The sequence below is a fragment of the Stegostoma tigrinum genome, chromosome 40 (genome assembly GCF_030684315.1).
Source record: "Stegostoma tigrinum isolate sSteTig4 chromosome 40, sSteTig4.hap1, whole genome shotgun sequence".
Lineage (NCBI taxonomy): Eukaryota > Metazoa > Chordata > Chondrichthyes > Orectolobiformes > Stegostomatidae > Stegostoma > Stegostoma tigrinum.
Window position 1 is genome coordinate 15,926,029 of NC_081393.1, and position 7,087 is coordinate 15,933,115.

Sequence of the window (7,087 nt, forward strand, 5' to 3'; positions counted from 1 at the left end):
TCAAAGTCTTTGAAACATAGGTTGTCGGGGATCATGGCTATCTGGGTAACCGTGACCTTTGTCTCAGCTTTGAGATCCTGATCCCCAAATGCTGTGTTCTTCAGTTTTTTGATGAATGAGCTGGAACACGGAGGCAATGAGTTATGCTTGATTTTTGTCTGAGGTGGCTCAGAAGATATGGAAAGTGACGTTTTCCAGCACCTCGCCACTGGCCTGACATAATGGGTGGGGGATCCTTTCTTTGTTTCGTAATGAAAGGTTCATTTTCTCAAAGGCTTTCTTGGGTGCAGAAAGGATTTTCAAGGGTGTTGCTGGAACGGGAGGGTTCAAGCTATAAGGAGAGCCTGAATAGGCTGCAGTTTGTTTCTCTGGAGCATCAGAGGTTGATGGGTGACCTTATAAAGGTTGATAAAATCATGAGGGGCATGGATAGGGTGAATAGCCAAAGTCTTTTTCCTAGGGTGGGGAAGTCCAAAACCAGAGGCCGTAGTTTAAGATGAGAGGGGAAGATCTAAAAAGGACCTGAGGGATAACGTTTTCAGGGATAGTGGTGCATGTGTGGTCGCAGGATATATGGATAGTAAGAATTTAGAGGGAGATAGGCCAAATGCTGGCAAATGGGACTAGGCCAGAGTGGAATGTCTGGTTGGCATGGATAAGTTGGACCGAAAGATCTGTTTTCATGCTGTATGACTCAGATTGCATATACAAGCATATTCTGCATACAGAAGCTTGTTCGCCAAAGTGAGTTGAAGGCAATGTAGGTTGGAGAAGCAGGTTTTGATGGGGGACACATGCAGGATCATCAATGACCTTGAAAAGAAATCTATCCAGAGACTTGGACAGCTTTTGGTTTTTGTTAATGGATCTCTTTCAACCAGATACTATTTTGATTGATTGTTCGAGTGCTCTCCTGTTCTCAACTGTTTGTTTTCTAACCTTGCGACACTTTTGAAATGGGGCAAAATAATAGATTTTCTTTTTCATTTGACTGTAACACTACTCTGACAAGAGCAATGTGTAGTCTTAATCTAGATTTGCTACTCGACAGCTCATAAGTCTCGTTACAATCAATATTATACTTCTGTTATTTTTGACTTAACATATAAACAACCATTAACCAGGCTTCTTAAATAAGTACTAAATGATTTTATTATAAACAATTTAATCATGGTGCAAAAGTCATTAACAGTTTGTGACATGTAAGTATAAACATTTGTCTCTTTAGATATTCTAAAATGCAACATCATGGAAAGAGAAACAGAAAAAAAATTCTTTCTGCAGAGTTTGGCTCTTTAGAAAAGAATTGGTCAATAAGTCTTGAATTCTTAAAATCAACAAGGATAAGGGTTGAGATGTTCAGTTGGTTGTCAGTATGACATTCTTGCGCAGAAAAAAGGATGTTGCTGAACATGTGTAGTTATTGTTGATGACTTTCGTGAATGAAATTGTCAAAGAAATATTGATAAACTCTTTTTCAGAGGTTTTCTGGCTAGAGAAGCTGAACCAGGGCTGTATGTGCTATATTAAACTCACAACAAACGTTCTACACCTAAAACAGGAGAGCTGAGCTGGGTAGCTGTTTTCTTACAAGCTTCTCCCTAACTGAAATTCCAAGCAGAACTAGCTGTCCCCTGGTTGAAATAGAACTTGAAATAAATCAACCCACAAAAATTAAAGTAAATCAGTCCAATCAAATCTCTACAAAACTTGAAATAAATCAATTTTTCCACAAAGCTTCTAAGTCCTCAGGGGTGGGGGAAAATTTAAATATGAAGCCTTCAGAGCAATAGCACCAGACTCTCTGACACCAGTTTTTGGGCATTTTTGATTCACATTTAAGCAGTACTTTAAGGCACCAAAGCAGTAAATTTTCTGTAATGTTTCAGGCAACTTCCAAACCGGTTCAACATTGTGACTGTGACCAACCAGCACAAATTAGTTGCAGAAGGGCCCCAGTTGGTGCTCCAAAACCAACAGAAGCTTGCAGGTTCAATAGAATAGGTGCTAGTCCAGGATGACTACCACAATTCACCTGTAATCAGTTTTATGCTGTTTTCCGACCCAACAAGCCATTGAGAAAATAACACCAATCTTACCTTGCCTGTGTCAAAATGGTGCCTCTGAAACCATGCACTGCTCAGTATCTGTGTTTAGATTACATTCCCTACAGTGTGAAAATAGGCCCTTTGGCCTAACAAGTCCACACCACCCCTTGAAGCATCCCACCCAGACCCATCCCCGTAAAACCCACACACCCCTAAACACTGTTGGGAATTTAGGATGGCCAATCCACCTAACCTGCACATCTTTGGACTGTGGGAGGAAACCCACGCAGACACAGACAGAATGTGCAAACTCCACACAGACAGTCACCTGAGGTTGGAATTGAACCTGGGTTTCTGGTGCTGTGAGGCTGCAGTGCTAACCACTGAGCCACCATGCTGCTCCATTGTGTAGTGATAAATGTTGTGACACTCAAAGACTTCATTCTCCCACCTGAGAACCTGTTAATGCAAAGCAGCATTGAACAAAGCGATGCTAAGCAAGGATTTTCTCACATCCAGAAGCTTGGGGAGACTTTTCCAATGTTACCATTTGCAGCTAGTAGGATTTAGTTAGTAAAAAGTCAAAATATGGTAGGAAAAATGATATTTGAACAATGGATAACCATCAAAGAGGAGCTAGTTCAGACACAGTCATGGTCTATTCCTTTGAAAGGTGAGTCCAGTGCAAACAATTCCAAATCTCTTGAATGACAAGCTGTTACAACTGAAATGGGAGGGGTGCACTGTCTTGACTCCATAGGTCACAGCATAAAGTTAATTATTTTACCTGGTTCTTTCTGTGGCCAATAGTATGAAACATCAAAACTAGGAGCAGAACTAGGTGTTTCATCCCTTTGTACTACTTCTACGTGTAATATGATCAAGCTGATCCTCTTTCTCAATCCCATGTTTTTGCTTTATTTCCACACTCTTTGCTGCCTTTAAAACCAAAAATAAAATCTACCTGTATGTCTGTCTTGAATGTATTCAGCAACCTGGCCTCCACGATCTTCTGTGGTACAGAATTCTGCAAGTTGACCCTTTTGAGTGAAGAAATCTTTCCTCATCTCAGTCCTAAATGGCCTGACCTAAATCTTGAGACTGTGTCCAATGGTTCTAGATTCTTAGACCAGAGGAAAACATCCTGGCATATAGTCTGACCAGCCATGAGACCACAGGAAATAGGAACAGGAGTAGGTTAGTCAGCCCCTCAAGCCTGTTTTGCCATTTAAAAAGATTCTGGCTGATCTTGCATTCCTCTTGCCCACTTCCCTGCCCTTGCCCAGAATCCTTGATTCCCCTACTAATCAAGAATTTAGCTATCTCAGCCTTAAATATACACGAGGATAATGCTCCCACAGCTCTCTGGCTCACAGCCTGCCTTTCAGTTTATTCTTGTGTCTGCAAACTTGACCACAGTATATTCACTTCCTTCTTCCCAGTCATTACTATATACAAACAATTCCACTTCCACCACTGAACCCTGTGGAGCCCCACTAGTCACCTGTGGTCAATCTTGGAAGAAAAGTTTTTTTCACTACTTCTCATTTCCTACTGATGAGCCAGTTCGCTATCCATGCCAATACTCTACCTCCAGCTCCATAAGCTTGAATTATTTTTGTGAGATACCTTATTGAATGCCTTCTGGAAGTCCAAGGACAACACATCCTCAGGTTTCCCTCTGTCTGCTCTGGTTGAGATTTACTTTAAAAACACAAATAAATTAGCAGACACTACTTCCTTTTCATGAAGCCATACTAACTTTACATGCTTAGATTAGATTTTCCAAAAGTGCTGCTTTTATTTCCTTACAAATTGATTCCAACATTTTTCCATCAATAACTATTAAGCTAATTGTCCTTTTAGAACATAGAACATTACAGCACAGTACAGGCCCTTCGGCCCTTGATGTTGTGCCGACCTGTCATACCGATCTCAAGCCCATCTAACCTACACTATTCCATGTACGTCCATATGCTAATCCAATGACGACTTAAATGTACCTAAAGTTGGCGAATCTACTACCGTTGCAGGCAAAGTGTTCCATTCCTTTACTACTCTCTGAGGAAAGAAACTACCTCTGACATCTGTCCTATATCTTTCACCCCTCAATTTAAAGCTATGCCCCCTCGTGCTCACCATCACCATCCTAGGAAAAAGGCTCTCCCTATCCACCCTATCTAACCCTCTGTGATAATGGGAACTGCAGATGCTGGAGAATCCAAGGCAACAAAGTGTGAAGCTGGATGAACACAGCAGGCCAAGCAGCACCCCAGGAGCACAAAAGCCGACGCTCCGGGACCAGACCCCCCACCAGAGAGGGGGACGGGGCGAGGGCTCCGGAACAAACAGGGAGAGAGGGGGAGGCGGACCAAAGACGGAGAGAAAAGAAGACAGGCGGAGAGGAGAGCGGAGGCAGGGAGGAGACAGGCCAGTCCAGGGAAGACGGACAGGCCAAGGAGCCGGGACGAGGCCAGCAGGCCGGAAATTGTTACATGTTATTGCCTGCCTCCCTTTTTGAATAGGGGTGTCATTATTGGCAGTTTTGCAATCCCCCAGTACTTCTCTAGAATCCAACACTTTTTGGAAAAATTACAACCAGTGCATCTAGGATATCTGTAGCTACTTTGTTTAGGATCCTAGGATGCAAGCCATCAGGGTCAGGCCACCTTAGTTGGAATAATATATTTGGTGATGGTATCTGATTCCTTCCCCATATTCTTTAGTATTAATGGAAAGTTCAGCCGTAAAGACTGATGCAAAAATAGTTGAGTGGCATCTTGATTGGTATCTACAGAGTGGGTCGAAGATTCTGCTCGTGCACCATACTGCTCTGTGTTATGTTCATTAGTTGACGTTAGCCCTATTCAAACTTTATACGTTCCAATCAGATTCCGTCTTATCTTTCTAACTTCTAGTGAATATAAATCTACTCAAGCCAGTCTCTCATCATAGGATAATTCTGCCATTCCTAATATCAGCTTAATGAACCTCTGCTGCACTCCCTCTCTGCCAAGTGTATCCTTGGGTAGGAAGTCCAAAATTGCTTGCAAGCTTCCAGACGTCATCTCATGACACCCTGTATAACTATCGTAAGACAAATACATTTGAATTCAAATCTTCTTGGAATGAAGGCCAAAATGCCATTGGACTAGACAGGATAGCTACAGAGAAGACGTTCCTAATGACCAGCAAGTCCAGAACCAAGGGTCACAGTCTATGGTTATGGGGTAAACCATTTGGGACATGAGGAGAAATTTCTTCACCATCAAGTGAAGAAGCTTCACAGAAAGCAGTTGAAGCCAAAACATTGTATGATTTCAAGAAGGAATTGGATCTCACGCTTGACTTAAAAGGATCAAGGGATATGGGGGAAAAGCAGGAACAGGTTACTGAGTTGGATGATCAAGCATGATCATTGTGAATGTTGGAGTTGGCTTAAAGGGTTGAATGGTCTACTCCTGCTCTTGTTTTGAACACATGCAGTTATCATTGAGGCCCTTTGCAGATGCAGTTGTCCAGGAATTACTGAGATATTATCTCAGAGGCTTCTCCTGCAAGAGCAGCTGGACCAAGACTCCACATACTATACTCAGCCCACAAGGGTTCTTCTCCCAAAGCGTAAGGCCATGATATAAAATCAAACACAGAAAAGTGCGGAGATCCCAAGGATTCACTGTTGAGACTACTCTTGTTTTTACTGGTAGATATTCATGACTTAGATCTCCAATGTGCAGAGTAGAATTTCAACATTTGAAAATGATACGAAACTTGGAAGTATTTGTAAATAGTGAGCACAATGGTGTAGAATTTGAAAAGCTTGCAGATGAGCTGGTGACTTATGTGGACACGTGATAAATAAAGTTAAATATAGAGTTATGTGAAATGATTCATTTGATAGGAGAAACATTGTACCTGAGGCACATTCCATCAAGGTAAACATAATGGACTTAGACTGTTACTTGGAAAGGAACAATGTGCAGGTAAAAAGCAGAAGAGTGGGAGTATTTGTATAAAGAGGCAGTCACAAAGGACCAATGGGTTTTTTCTGCAAAGTAATGACTTTGTGATCTCATGAAAAATCTGGAACACAACATCACCTTAATAATTGTTACTATGGATCTATCATTGTTGTGAAATCTCATAAGATTTACTAATATCCACTAGTGAAACAAATCTGCTATTCTTACTTGGTCTGGCCCACGTGTGACTCCAGGCCCATCTTCTGAAAGATCATCCAAGAATTCTTTGGGATGAAGATAAAATACAGGTCTTACCACGAAATCAGTTGGCTATACTGAGCTCAAGATATTATTCCTGGGGCTGAAAAGTCCACCACAGCTGCCATAATGGCAGAATATTGTACCAACAACTAGGTAAGGTATTAGTTTTGGGGGTTGTAACCAGGTGCAGGATGGATAAACGCATTTTGAGGACAAGGTCTGGAGTGGTCAAATTCAAATCAGCAGGCTCAGCAAAGACAAATTGCTGGAAAAACTGAGTAAATCTGCCAGTATATGTGCAGAGAAAGCAGAGTTAACATTTCAGTTGCAGTCACCCTTCTTCAGAACTGATTGCAGCTCGGAAAAGTTTGACGTATATTCTCTTGAAGGGGTGGAAAGGAAGGAGTAAACGATGCATGGAGATGTACCCCAGGGAGAAAGAACAGTTGGGCGTACAAAGGAACAAAAACAAAGTCGCCGTAAAAAGCTCAGCAGGTGTGGCAGCATTTGTGAAGGAAAAAAAAAGAGTAAACGTTTCTGAGGAAGGGTCTTCTTCCACGAAATGTTAACTCTGTTTTCTCCTTCACAGATGCCGCCACACCCGCTGAGCTTTTCCAGCAACTGTGCGTCTGTTCCGGATTTACAGCATCCGCAGTTCTTTCGGTTTTTATTGGGCAGAAGCTGCCATGAGAATCGTGAGCAGCTGACGATGAAGGGTCTAGGCCCGAAACGTCAGCTTTTGTTGCCTCTGATGCTGCTTGGCCTGCTGTGAATAACCAGCTCCACACCTTGTTATCTCAGCTGACAATGGGTTGT